A 13651-nucleotide genomic window follows, 5' to 3' on the forward strand; every position below is an offset into this window, starting at 1 on the left:
ATTGAGAATACATTTCATTTTAACAGATTATTAAATACTAAATGTTTATCTATGTGCTTTACACTGTGATTTAAACATCAATTTACTGCAGATCCAAGTATCCAGTTGTTTTTGTTTTTTCAGTTATCCATTGAATGAGGCCATGACCACAATTGTAAGTACTTCCTGACAAGTTTAAGTAATTGCAATGTTGATACAGACAATGCAGGGTACAAAAAACTACTCAAGTACATGCTTAAAAAAAAAAAAAATTATGGTTACTTTTGAGAACTAAGAAAGTATTAAACTTTGGAATTATTACCTATGGAAGTAAAAAATGCTTTTCTGCATAATAATAATTTATGGAAGGCCTATAAGGAATTGAGTGCACAATAGTTTCATGCATCAAACAGTTTTTCAACTGTAGGTCTCTCGTTGAGCTACAGTTCTGACCAAGCTTACACCAAGCTAGCTACACCTAAATAAAAAGATAATAACCATATCTAGATCACAACAGCCCTTTGGAGCATCCAGATATTGCTAACTGTGGTTTTGTGATTCTTACACACTATTCTTTTTCTTTGTTCAGTAACCCATGATACGAACTATCACAATTAATCAGAAGTAAAACAATCAGGTCTATATTCTCAGCTGGAGTAAATCCGCATATTGTCAGTATGTTCAAAATCACTACAGCAATTATTAGCAGAGGAAGATGAAGGCTTTGAAGTGCAAGCTTACCCTGAAAATGTTTATGAGCACTGTTTGGGATACAGAAGAAAAAAAAAGGATGAAAATTCTGTTGTTTAACTGCAGTACAGCTTCATTCATATAACTTGGGAAATATCATGAAATTACTTCAGTGATGAGTGCCACAAATCCGTCCTTAGCTGTTTGCAGCAGCAGCTGTGAGTCCTTTTCTCCTTTTCCTCCACAGCAGGCTCCCAGCCTAGCACTGAGACCTGACCTCTCTTCACTTGCATGGCCTGGAGAAGAACAGTCAGTTTTTCTTTGCTGTACAAGACAACTTACAATCTCAAGCCAATTCTCCATCTTCTTTATAGGATACTTTCCTCTCAGACCATCTGATTTATCAGAGAACCTTACCAGCAGTGAACTAATACCCACATTGGAAGCCTCCACTATCAAAGGTTTTATCAGGATAATTACGGGTTCTCCATCAACAAAAATTCATAATTCAAGACATTTTAATAAGTAGGGGACTGGTGGCTCCATACCATACTCTGTTCTGACATGCTTCATCCCCATTTAAAGCCATCCTATAATTTGATTTAAACCTTAAAGCACTGTCATACCTAGATCAACCTCTGACAGAAATCACAAGCCACTTTCTGCCAGAGACACAGTAATCACCAGGGGTGGATGCTTCCCAGCTGTCACAGGCAGGTATCAGCAGTCTCAGAACATGCCTTTCCTGCCACACCAGTGCAGATTCAGCTCATATCCACTAGCCGCACACCTCCAAAAAGATGTCTGGTTTTTTGCATACAGTACCAGGAGGCTTAGCCTTACTTCTCAGCATTTGTTCACTAACCCTCCAGTAGAAGTTCATCCTACTCTGTGCTCTACCAAAAATCTCGGATAATAATCCCAGTTCTGGTGTCCAACCTTGTCTTCAACTCAACTGTATTGCATCAATCAAGGATTTTTTCAAATGCTTAGCAAAAAAAAAAAGTAAAATAAAAAAAGTATTTCCCTTATTTTATCTTTGTAAATTGTTTGTAGTCACAACTACAAACAAGTTGCTAGGCAAGCAAAAAATGCAAAACACAAATCTCATATGTTCTGCCAGTCATTTTGGTATGAAATTAAAATAGTCTCATACGTAATACAAAGATGCAACAGAGCTTTATGCCCCAGCCTTCTTACCTAATTCCTCCTGTACTCCAAGTCAACAGTAGATAGAGACACTTATCTCTGCCTTCATTTCATAATAAACTAGGATGCAGACAGGGGATGCACTCTGTTTCACTTACAGGCATTTCTCCTAATTAATGCAACAGCTTCACATCTATACATACAACTAATAACAAGTACTATCAAGGCAATAGCTCCTCAGCTGCACAGCACAAGTTAGGTGTAGCAACTATTAATGACATGCCTTTATGAGTTTCATCTCTACCTGACATCTGAGTTTTGATTAAAATAATCTCACCCTGCACACCCTTTCCAGGGTTATATTTGCCTCTATCCCACCTCCATATAAATGGTGTCAAAATATCAATATATGGGAATATGCAGCTGCATGAAATCATAATCCAGAAAGAATTCTCTATGACAGAAAATAACTATGAAGCAGTTGCTGTGCTTTTTCTAAAATTACCCCATAATAATTAATCTAAGGAATTAAATTGCCTTCAATTTCTTTTTGTTCTCTCTTAAAGTTGTCTTTAGGACTAGAGCACATCTTCTGATATAGACACTTAATGGCTACTGTCACTATTTTTTGCTGGGACCATAGTCAGCAATTTGCTGAGCTGTAGTCAGTTCTCCACATCTCAGACAAGGTCTAGACCACAGAACTGAACCATGTTGCTCTTTCTTGTTGACAGGATGAGATGAAATGGCCTCAAGTTGCACCAGGGAAGGTTTAGACTGGATATTAGGACACATTTCTTCACAGAAAGAGTTGTCAGGCATTGGAACAGGTTGCCCAGGGAAGTGGTTGAGTCACTATCGCTGGAAGTGTTTACAAGGCATTTAGACGAGGTTCTTAGGGACATGGTATAGCGCTAGAGTTAGGTTATGGTTGGACTCGATGATCCTGAGAGTCTCCTCCAAGCAAAATTATTTTATCATTCTCCCCAGCAGGATCTTTGCTCAGATAAGACTGCTATGTCTCTAAGATAATTTCAGTAGCATATGCCTCAGCCTCCTTGATAGGAGAGTAGTAACTCACACCCAACAGGAGATGTGGGCAGAGCTCTGCTCAGCTCCCCGCATGGATGTATCACACAAATGACTACTATCACTCACAGAATGCATTCCCCATACCATGAGCCTCCTCTAGGCAAAAGGAACCTATGGTGCCTCCTCATCTGTAAGCTTCTCTCCTGGACATCCCCTTCTCAGATTTGCCATGGGACAGGAGGATAATGGCAAAGCAACAAACTGGTCAGAAATCTGGGTGGACCTCAGCCTCAGTCTGCATAAGTCAATTCACTTCCACTCTCAAAGCCACTACACTAATTAAGGGTTGGCCTATAATTGGTATTAATATAGAAACCGATGCATAAGAGAACGCATCAGCAGCACTCCGAGTTTGTAGAGTCCCAGTGACCACATGATACACAAGGTTAAACAGGTTTATTCTTGCAAAATTAATCTTTGATCAAACCTTAGTCTGGCACAGGGATCATCATCAGGAGCAAAGAATCAGCATCTAGAATTCTGTTAAATCAACTGGTAAACAAAAACATTCTAGATGTAGCAAGTAACCCACTGGAGCCACAACAGCTTAAGCACGTGCTTAACTCCTACTTATTAGTGCGTCTGAGTAAGCCTTTTCATATCAATGCGATGCTGGCAAACCCACATAGCAGTAGAAGTGGGGAACAACAGCTCTTGAACTGCCATACTCATGGACCAAGATGACTAAAAACAATGCAAGGTGCAAGCTCTCGTGCCTTTCCTTCTAGCTTCTTAAAGATTCTGAATACGTTTTTACAAGTAACAGATATCTAAAGCGCAGTAATACATAACCACTTATGTATTGCATAAATAAACCAGAAGGGATTTCTACAGACCTGAGACTGCACTGCTGGTATCACCACGTACATCACAGCAAACCACCAGAGCACAGGATCAAGTCCAAGCAGAGCAGACAGCCATCAAATCTTCAGTATTTCCATAGTTTAAAACCCAGTTCTGTCAAACAGCTCTCTCTTAACATCATATTTGATGTTCAAAATGAAGCTGTTCTAACTCAAAAGTGGGTTGACTTTTTGTAACATAAATCTTTTGTTAATGTTCATATAAATCAAGTATAGCTGAACAGATTCTTAAAGGATATGACCAAAAATTAATTTGCCACATTAGCTTCAGGTTAACAAATTCTTCTGCTTGGCGACAGTCATACATTAACTAACGCATTTTAAGGTTCTTTGCAGCACACTGCTGTTCCTAAGTTTTGGAAAGAAACCTGGAGTGGCCTCACCTTTTATGCACAGAAAAAGCTAAGCTCAATAATTCTGCTGGAAATATTAGTGAAGTCTTTATCATAGTGCTTTTCCTCAGTAATTTTCCAAGCATCTGAAAGAAGCGAGGCATGTTTTTAAGATCTTCAAAAGCAAAATGTTTATGTTGCATATGCTACATCTGAGTAGGCCAAATATCCAAATCTTTACAAAACATATCAGGAGACATACATATTTTTAAATTATAAGTGCATAATACATAATGCTTTTGGTTGTGTCACAGAAACCAATAAAGATTCTCCTCTTTCAGGCATTGGGATTTCCAAGTGGTCAGAATAATGAAATTTTTGTTTCAATGTTTGATCAAATTTAAAAGACATCCCACAGTCACAATTCGGCACCATCTCACTACCTATAAAGAAGAAAACTAATAAAAAAGTGAGAAAAATACCATTTCTTGAGCTGCCACCATTTTTTACCAGATAGCAACACAAATTTTTGTATTCTTCCTACACTGCTTTTTTGTATATTGATATAGTATCTGCTACAGTTCTACACAAGAGCATGAGTCAGAAGATCTTTTCTTTGATGGAAACAGAGAACATCTTGGTTGAGCGTTTTCTCTGCTTTTTTTTTTTTATTTCTGGTCCGAAACATAGTAAATAATTCCCCTGTGTGAAAAGGTAGAGACAGTGCAGTTAAGATTTTCAATGTAAGACTTGCATTGCCCTAATTCTCAGATGAAATTTAGAAAGTAGCAATCTTAAATTAAGATGAGAAGGACAAGCAATTTAGTGATGATCCGTAAACGTGTAATGAACTGCAAAGTTCCTTAACTTGATGCTCAATACATTTTTATTTACTTCTCATTTTGGTCATGTGCCAGCTCTTTAAGGAAAGGGCTATAGATATACACAGAAGAACCCAAAGAAAGCATATTCACCGGTTCTAAATTCCACTTTGATTTTTATTTTTTATGCTAATCCTGGCACTAGTATTCCCAAAGCACTTCTCAGTCAGCATATTATCATCTCCAAGTATTCAATATCCAGTCTGCAGTGTTTGTAAAGGATGTGACGTGGAAAACAGTTTCTCTTTTTTTCAGTAAAAATTCCCCTTTTTCAGACAATTAATTTTCAATGAAATCATTAATACAATGAAGCAAAATCACTTTAATGAGCTCCTTAAACAGTCTGCACAAAACTGAATGTGAACAACTCATCTCACCATATGACCTTTGTGTCAAATAAACATCTTCTCATTTCAAAGGGCATAACATCCTTCCTAAATCAAACCATAGCTCTGTCTTATGGCTTTATAAAGTTACCTGCCTTCAGAGAGACTAAACCAAGAGAATAGCTTCCTTAATAATGGAATACAGAAGAAAGTATGCTTGTTGGTTCAAATGGAACAAAGATCACCTTTAATTTGAGGAGTACCATTTAACCATTACAAACTTGCAGCTCAAGAAAGCTGGAGCTTCAAACTTTGCATCATGAGTCTGTTCTTTCATGGAAAACGACTCATTTTCCAAAGGCACCAGAACCTTCACAGCAGACTTCTAAACAAGCTGTGGGCTTTCAAAGACTAAAGACTTGGAAACTTCTACACTGATGTATTTGCAGTAGTTAAAGTAACAAAATGAAAAGCCCACTGATAGTCATCACTGAAAACACCAAGTCACCTGCACCCAGTAACTTCATTTTCTCGCAGGCATCAGAAAGAACTGCAACGGCATCACGGGGAAACGCGCCCAACAGTGTGATCCACGTCCCTCTGGCTTCTGCTTCTAAACCCATAGAAGTCATTCGGGGGGATGCACATGGGGAAATTGCCAACAAAAAGGAAGTTCTTATGAATTCCTGACATAAAGAATATATTCTTTAATTCACACACACAAAAAGAGAAGGCTCCCTAGTCCACCATCTACTCACTTCAGAAACAGCCAAATGCCGCTAAATGAAGCAATGGTGACCGATTAGATCAGCTTTGAAGAGGGAGTCAAGAAAGACAGATATAGATATACACTCATTTCAAGTGGTGTCAGAATCAATAGGCATGTCCAAGACAGAGAATAAAAGGAAATGCACTAGTATCTCCTAAGAAGCGTTGAATAACCCCCAGATTTTCAATGATTTTTTTAATTTAAAAAGGTCTGTATATTTTGATTTGTAAATTCAAATAGTTTTGACTATTTCCAGAATGAGGCATACATATAACAATAGCAATAAAACTATGCAACAGAAACTTCTGAGGATCCAAGAGTGATCGTATTTGTATAGCACTGTGATATTTACGGATGAAAAGCACTGTTCAAGCATTCTCAAAACACTTTAGAGAGTTTATCTGGTCCATGAAGGAAACTTGGAGGAAATACATTTTTCACATGCAATAATGAGTCCCATGGTTTGTGGGAACTCTCAGAATGACATGGCTTCATGCGAGATGCAATTCTCATCAGCTTCACTAATTAAAACTAGAGAAAAGCAAGAAGTAAATGCAATTTGAATCTCTTTTCTACCATAGGCTGTAAGACCCACTTACGTACAGTGGACCATACTGGAATTCATCAGAGAAAGTACAGAGGCACCACCTCATGCTGATGCCTGCAAAAAAAATGCTGGAAGTCTTAAGGTTTTTTCTGCACTTTGGCAGCAAAAGGTAACACTCACTTCAAATTGCTGTTACTTGGAAGCTGGCTCTTGGATTTTTTACCCTAGAAACCTGATCCTAAAAGCCCTAACTCTGTTCTCCTTTAAAATATAAGGAGTATGAATTTCTCAGACTGCTATTCTAGTGTTTAAAAGATTTACCAAATTTTCATCAATTTTTACTGAAAATTAAACATAAGAAACAAAAAAAGAGATAGCATTGTTTGCACCTTGTTTTATACTCCCATATCATATAAGAAGGAACAAGAAGCCTCCACCGTCACAGTCTGGGACACATTTGTCTCCTAACACACATGAGCAGGCTTCAGGAAGCAGCAGCAGCAGCACAGGTGAAAAGGCCAACACAAGTGACCAGCTAGCCGCCCAGAACACATTTTTTTCTTAGTAAGTTGAACCAAGAAGCACAAGGGAAGTAAGAACTAGAAAACACTGCAAGGAAGTAGGAGAAAACAATGCATTTTTTGAAATTGAAATATTCTATTTATTTTTTATATAACAAAAAAAAAAATATATTGAGCATTTTTCACTTACTTATTACACAGCTATTCACTAAGCAATAGCTCACTAAAGATAAAAAGGAACCTAGCAAATACCATTTTAACTTAAAGGTAGGCTGATATAATAATAGTTCACATGTATTTTATCCACAATTAATACAAGTATGCCTAACATCCAGAGTGAAATCATTAAAAAAAAAAAAAAATACATTTAATGTGAAGTTAAGACACCAAAACTGTAGAAAAGGCATAAAAAGGAGAAAGAATGGCAGAAGATAGAAAGGGAAATTCAACATGTTTTAAATACTGGTATTTTCTGTGTAATCATTTTCTGCCTTGCCTGTAGCTCCTTAATGACATTCCCTTAAGGAAAACCAAGCCCACATGGTTTAGCTTACTGTATCTATCTCCACCTTTTGAATGACTGGGGCAAAGGATGCATACAATAATTTGTGTGCCTATGCACACGCTTCTCAGTGTTATTGTGCACCTTGTTTTCCTCCTGTCAGCAGCTTATTCAAGTAGCTCAGTTGAAAAGAGCTGCAGAGTTTTTGGCTGAATAGGTAACATAAAGAGTTAGGATTATTTGTGTGGTAGGTTAACAAAGTTTCCAGAGAAGTATACAAAGTGTATATATGCTTCCACAGAAAAGGTGAAATTAATAAAAATAAAAGCATTCTGATGACACCTGGTGGCCACTGCACTCAAGGAAGTAATTGCATTTCATCTGAGAAAAGCAGATCAAACAGGAATGTATTATGTGTTTCTTCGACAAACATATCTACAGAAATGACAGCTGGTATTATTATCAATTAGAATATATATTCATTGGAACATATATGTTTACATATCTGTATATATTTGTGCTATCAGTATTAATACACACAGACATCCTCAACAATCTGAATTATTAGCTTATGATATAAAGACAAAACCTGGGTTTCTGTACAATAAAATAGACATGAGCACACTAGCAGTATTTCAGCTCAGTCCTGTAAGACACATGAAACACAGACTTTCTTTTCAGATTTTACTTTCCAGCTCGGGTGCTTAAATAAGGCAAAGGGCGATGGGGAGCAGCACAGTGTAGGCAGGGGCTGCCTCGCATCAGGAGGCACCTAGGAGGTCTCTGTGCTATAGGTGCTAACCCCAAATCCCTGCCACGACACCTCAGTCCTCCCGCACACTTCAGCAAAAGAGAAGCAGCAGCAGCCTTTGCTTCTTTGTGTCACTGGATCTCTAACAAACAGAAATGAATATCCATCATTAAAAAATAGTATAAAAAGGTGATAGCTGTACACATTTCTGAGCTACAGAGGGGATAAACCCTCCATGCACAAGGGAAAAGCTGCATGTCAAATCACACCTTCGCTCCTTAATGGTTTCTTATAATACGTGCAAGTAATCACAACACTCCTGCCAACTCCTTCGCAACAAATAGAGGGATTTTTTTTCACCCAATAACCCTGGGTGATCATCACTAAGACTTTGCATAGGTGTGCAAAGCTTGGCTTTCTCCACAAAAACTGTTATCTGCTTTCAAGTGAACAAACACATGCTTTAGGTGAAGTTGCTAAACATCCTTTAAAAGCTACATATTAATACTTCTGCACTCTGAACAGTTCAGGGGGTTACCATGGGATTTTAGTCTAATTTTTATCACTGTCGGTATTAAGGTGGAAACCAATACAAGACAGCAATGGGAGATGGACAGGTATGACAGGAGCATCATGACTCCAAGTACTGGCAGTATGAGATGATACAAAAACTCTTTGTGACTTCCATGATACCTGTAATACCAGTCAAGAGAAACTACTATGACACAACATGTGCCACTTCCCTTCCCCACCCCCAAGCCCTTCAGCAGAGTTAAGCCATGTAGCTACAAAAGGTGCCTTCGCTCCAGCGGATGACAGAAGAGAGGCTGAAAGCCGAGCAGGCTTCCACTTCTCCTCAGCAAAACCCACATCTGGTCAGCAGACGGAGAGCAAAGGTGAATAAGTGAGGAGGCAGTGCTATAGGCACAGGCTCTGTACACCCAGTAGAGAAGGTCCAGGAGATGCCTCAGCAGCATCCATCTTGGACCACAGTCCATACAGTGAAACCACATCTCCCCAGGGTGGGTCCTGGCCAGCAAGAACTGAAGGAGGGAAAGAACACAGGAGGAGAATGGACAGCCCCTTGCTGATATCACCATCACATATAAAACCCCTATTTACCCCTTGTCCAAAGCATTCACAGGACTTATACTTTGGAAATAAGTACCATGAAGGTTTCAAATGCCTCTGCTTAACAATAGTACTCATTTAACCCTATGTCTATTTGTTTCAATGCAACAAATTTGGTACCTACCTACATTAGTCTCTGAAATTCAGCTATCCTGAGAATTAGCAGTGTGCCTAAGTCCTCTCCTATGCTTGACATGAGACACAGTGCACCCCTGAACAAGGACTCACCTGGCAATTAAAATTTTTGTTTCTCCTGCAGGAATGCTGCATGCAGTGCAACGTCAAAAAAAGTTGTGCTGGGGACCAGACCGCTTCCCTAATACTTACAAAAGTTATGCTCTTTCATTCTGTTATATCTAAGAGCTGCACTTTGCTTACTAGTTTTCTGTTACTTGGGTATCTAGTGTGCAAAACCTTCTCAATATTTTGAAGCGCACCATGTAGCAGTTACACAAGACTACAGAGCATTTCCTTCAGTTGTTGGCTTACCACAAACGTGAATCTCCGGTTGGCACCCCACACTATCAAACAGCTCCCTGGCCACTATCAGTGACAGAGCCCAAGTTGAGGGGAGTCTCCTCCTCCCTCCCCCCAAGCCCAGCAGCCACAAAGAGCTGTCGGCTGGCGTGATCAGGGTAGCACTGCTCCGCAGGCTGGGGAGACACATGCCAGTCAACTCAGTGGCCTCAGCCGCTGCCTCCTGCTCCCCAAAACCCTCGTGGGCAGGGGTGCAGCATCGCATGGCAGGAGGTCACAGCAGGACCACATGGTGCTTCTCCAGGCAAGGGGACCTCAGGAGTTAGGTCACGGCTGCAACTCATGCACATGGCCTCTGTGTTTCCTTGATATATCGCTCTCTCTTGGGAACGTGTTAGGAGAGTGTCATTGCTAAAAATAGTACTAATTCTCTGAAAAGCACAGAGTTAAAATCAATCCCACAAACTTTCCTGAGATCAATAGGTTTTAATGAACACAGAAAACATACTTTGTGGCCACCATGGGCAAGTACCTGGAGAGCAAGCTAGAGTAAGAAACTACACTTGCACCAACGCTTTCCTGGGAGGAAAAAATTGACATATTACTAAGTAGGCTATCACTCAGCTCAAATGCCCCTAGATCTGAGGGAGGACAAGCTCACCCTTCTGGGCGACCCACGTGGTGATTTATCAGGGCAGAATGCAGCCAGGACCCAAAGCCACTTTTCCCCACCGTCGTCAGGCAGGTTTTGGCACTTTGTTCTCAGCTGCCCCAGCATCCCCAACCACAGACCCAGCCTGTTCCTCTGATGGAGCAACACGGGTGCAGAAAGTGGACTGTGAGCCAAACAGGCTGCTGCCTACAGCAGAGTGCTGGCGGAGCACGGTTTTCCCTCAGGTGGTAAAAATAATATTTAGCCCTGTGTTTCAGTCATCAATAGTCATTTTCTTGGTATTTGTCCCATGAAAACACTTTTAACAAGTGCTACAGAGCCTCTTTTCCCAGCTGTAATCATCAGTGGAAAAGAGACAACAGTCTAAAATTAAAGCTTACAGACAACATGAGCAAAAATGTTGGTTTATGTCTTTTATAGTGAAACCTAATATTCACTGTGTTGTTCCAGCTTGTATTTTCCAGAAAACTCAGGCAGTACATCCTATGTTTTCCAAGAACTACAATTCAGATTCTTGCTTTCTGGTAAATTCCATAAATATTTGATAATCAAATGCAACTTCTGTTTTGTCAGCTCTGCAGCACTCCTCGTTCTAAAGCACCAAATTCTTTTGCTTTTTATGTGAAGCATGAAAGGAATTCACTCCTAACAGTGGTCCTGTAATTCCATTTTACAATTTAAAAAATCAAATAACATACGCACCACTTTTCCAGAATCTAGTATCCAATATTATTCCTATAAAGTAAACAATACAGAAGACTTTACTGGTTAAACCTTTGTAACAGCACAAATCACAGCAATATAAATATGCAAAGGTTCTTATTACAACCATTACACTTTCCTCATCAAATGCCTTCTGCATTATCGTGCTGAGGAGAGCTAAGTATTCTTAAATGCACGTACAATTAAAAAAAAAAAAAAAGGCCCTTTAATGGCTATGAATTCCTCACAAAATCATCTTCCCTCCAAATGCATACACTTGGACTTTCAACTGCTTAGTAGGCATCCTAATTCAACTATCTGTGTTTTAAATGACTCAAATACCCACAAACGTCTAAATCGAACTGAAGTCACTGGGAACAGGGCATTTGAAAGTCAAGGTATTTCTTTAGGTGCTTAAAAAGGATTCAGAAAATAATGTCAGATACCCAGATTTCATTATTGTATCACTAAAACTTGTTATTCAGAATTGAACAAAATTACATAAATCCCAATTTTTGTAATTAAAATTAGGGCTTTTTTTTAATTTTGAAAACTCGGCAATTAAGAATGCTTAGCTACATTAATAACTCATCCTCCAGAATGCTTCAAAAGAAAAATTAAATCATATTAGACTATTTTTAATAACTTGTAGATTTTAAAGGTGCCCAATTATAACTGAAAAAAAGACTACAGAATAAAGGTAGCAAATGCACAAATTCAATGCTATTAAAAGGCAGACACATGAGATCTCATGTATCTTGTGCCATTTGTAAAAAGGTTGTTTTATTATCAGTGTAACTAATCACAATGAAGCCATCTCTTACAACCAAAGACATTATAATGAATTTTCTTTACAGCTACACAGAAATGGGATTTGCTGTTCCACATCAAACTAGAACAGGCTGTATAAATTCTTCTTCATATTTATTGTTAAATGTAATTTTTATCTATAAAATCAGCCATGAAATATTAAAAACTGAAACAACAAAATTTATATCCTTTACTTAATTTAGTTTAAACGGTCTATTCACTAAAGAGAGGGAAAAAAGGTTACATACGTATTATAGTGCGCCCTCCCCTCTTCCCCCTAAGCATTTCCATTATAAACCTCCTGGTTTTTGGAATTTATAACTCGGTTGTAAAAATTCACTTCATACTTAGGTATACTTTTCCTTTTACAAATTAAAAAAAAAAAAAATCTGTTGCAGGAGGAGGGCAAGAAAATATGTGAGAGAAGGAAGAAAACAGACTAAGGACTTTAATGCTCAGCCACTTAAATGAGTAAATAGGGGCCATCTACTGTAATTCAGACCCACATTGCACCCCCAGGAACCAGTGGGAGATGATCAGCTGCAGTCGCTGTCTTGGGGGGGGCACAAGGGCCTGAAGTCCAGGGACACTCAGGGCTGCCCCAGATGATGCTGCACTCCTTCCTTTAGAGGAAGCTAAGGCCACGGTTCAAATGCAGCCTTTATTTAGTCTGTAACTAACTTTATCCATCACAAAAGGAGCTCTCTTAACAATTCTTTAACTGAATTAATCTGGCACATACAGAAAGCAGAGGATATTTCCAAAATATGTATAAACTAAAAAAAAATCAGTAGAAAGATATTATTATACCTACACACTCTCCTGCCACACTCTCAAAAAAAGGTACATGAACAAAAAGAACTACAACGTAAGAATTTTAAGGATCTAGTAGGCATTGATATCATAGTTATTTTGATAGAATAATTTTATTTGCCATAGAGATGAATAGTGAAGAGAAAGAATGAGAAAGTTGGTGCTCTGTGACAAATAAAACCTTAAAGCAACCAGACTCAACAGCAAAGGCTGCAAGTGTAAAATCAGTGCCCAACTTATGGAGTTTATGCCAGGTCACCAAAAGGAAAACAATGAAGGAAAAGAGAAGGCTGAACTAATCACCAAGGATGCTCTAAGGCAAGGGTGTCAAATTAATTTTCACCAGGGGCCACATCAGCCTTGCGGTTGCCTTCAAAGGGCCGAATGTAATTTTATGAGTAGTTACCTTTACACAGTCCTAAAATTACATTCGGCCCTTTGAAGGCAACCGCGAGGCCGATGCAGCCTCTGGTGAAAATTAGTTTGACACCCCTGCTCTAAGGGTTCGGGTGGCCCTATGGAACAAAAATCCCCACTCAGTTTCAAAAATTCAACAGTCCAAAATTACATAAGCCTGTATCCACCAGGGATGTCAGGCACTACAGAACTGCTCAGTGTGAAGCTTTAAAATGTCTGCAACAGA

General features: G+C 39.0%; 1 protein-coding gene across 3 annotated transcripts in view; it reads right to left on the minus strand.

Annotated features, from left to right (window-relative positions):
* The window catches only part of ZNF407 (zinc finger protein 407), a 349389-nt gene that overhangs the window by 324213 nt on the left and 11525 nt on the right, over positions 1-13651 (minus strand). The window lies entirely within an intron of this gene.

Source organism: Columba livia, chromosome 2 (genome assembly GCF_036013475.1).
Source record: "Columba livia isolate bColLiv1 breed racing homer chromosome 2, bColLiv1.pat.W.v2, whole genome shotgun sequence".
Classification (NCBI taxonomy): Eukaryota; Metazoa; Chordata; class Aves; order Columbiformes; family Columbidae; genus Columba; species Columba livia.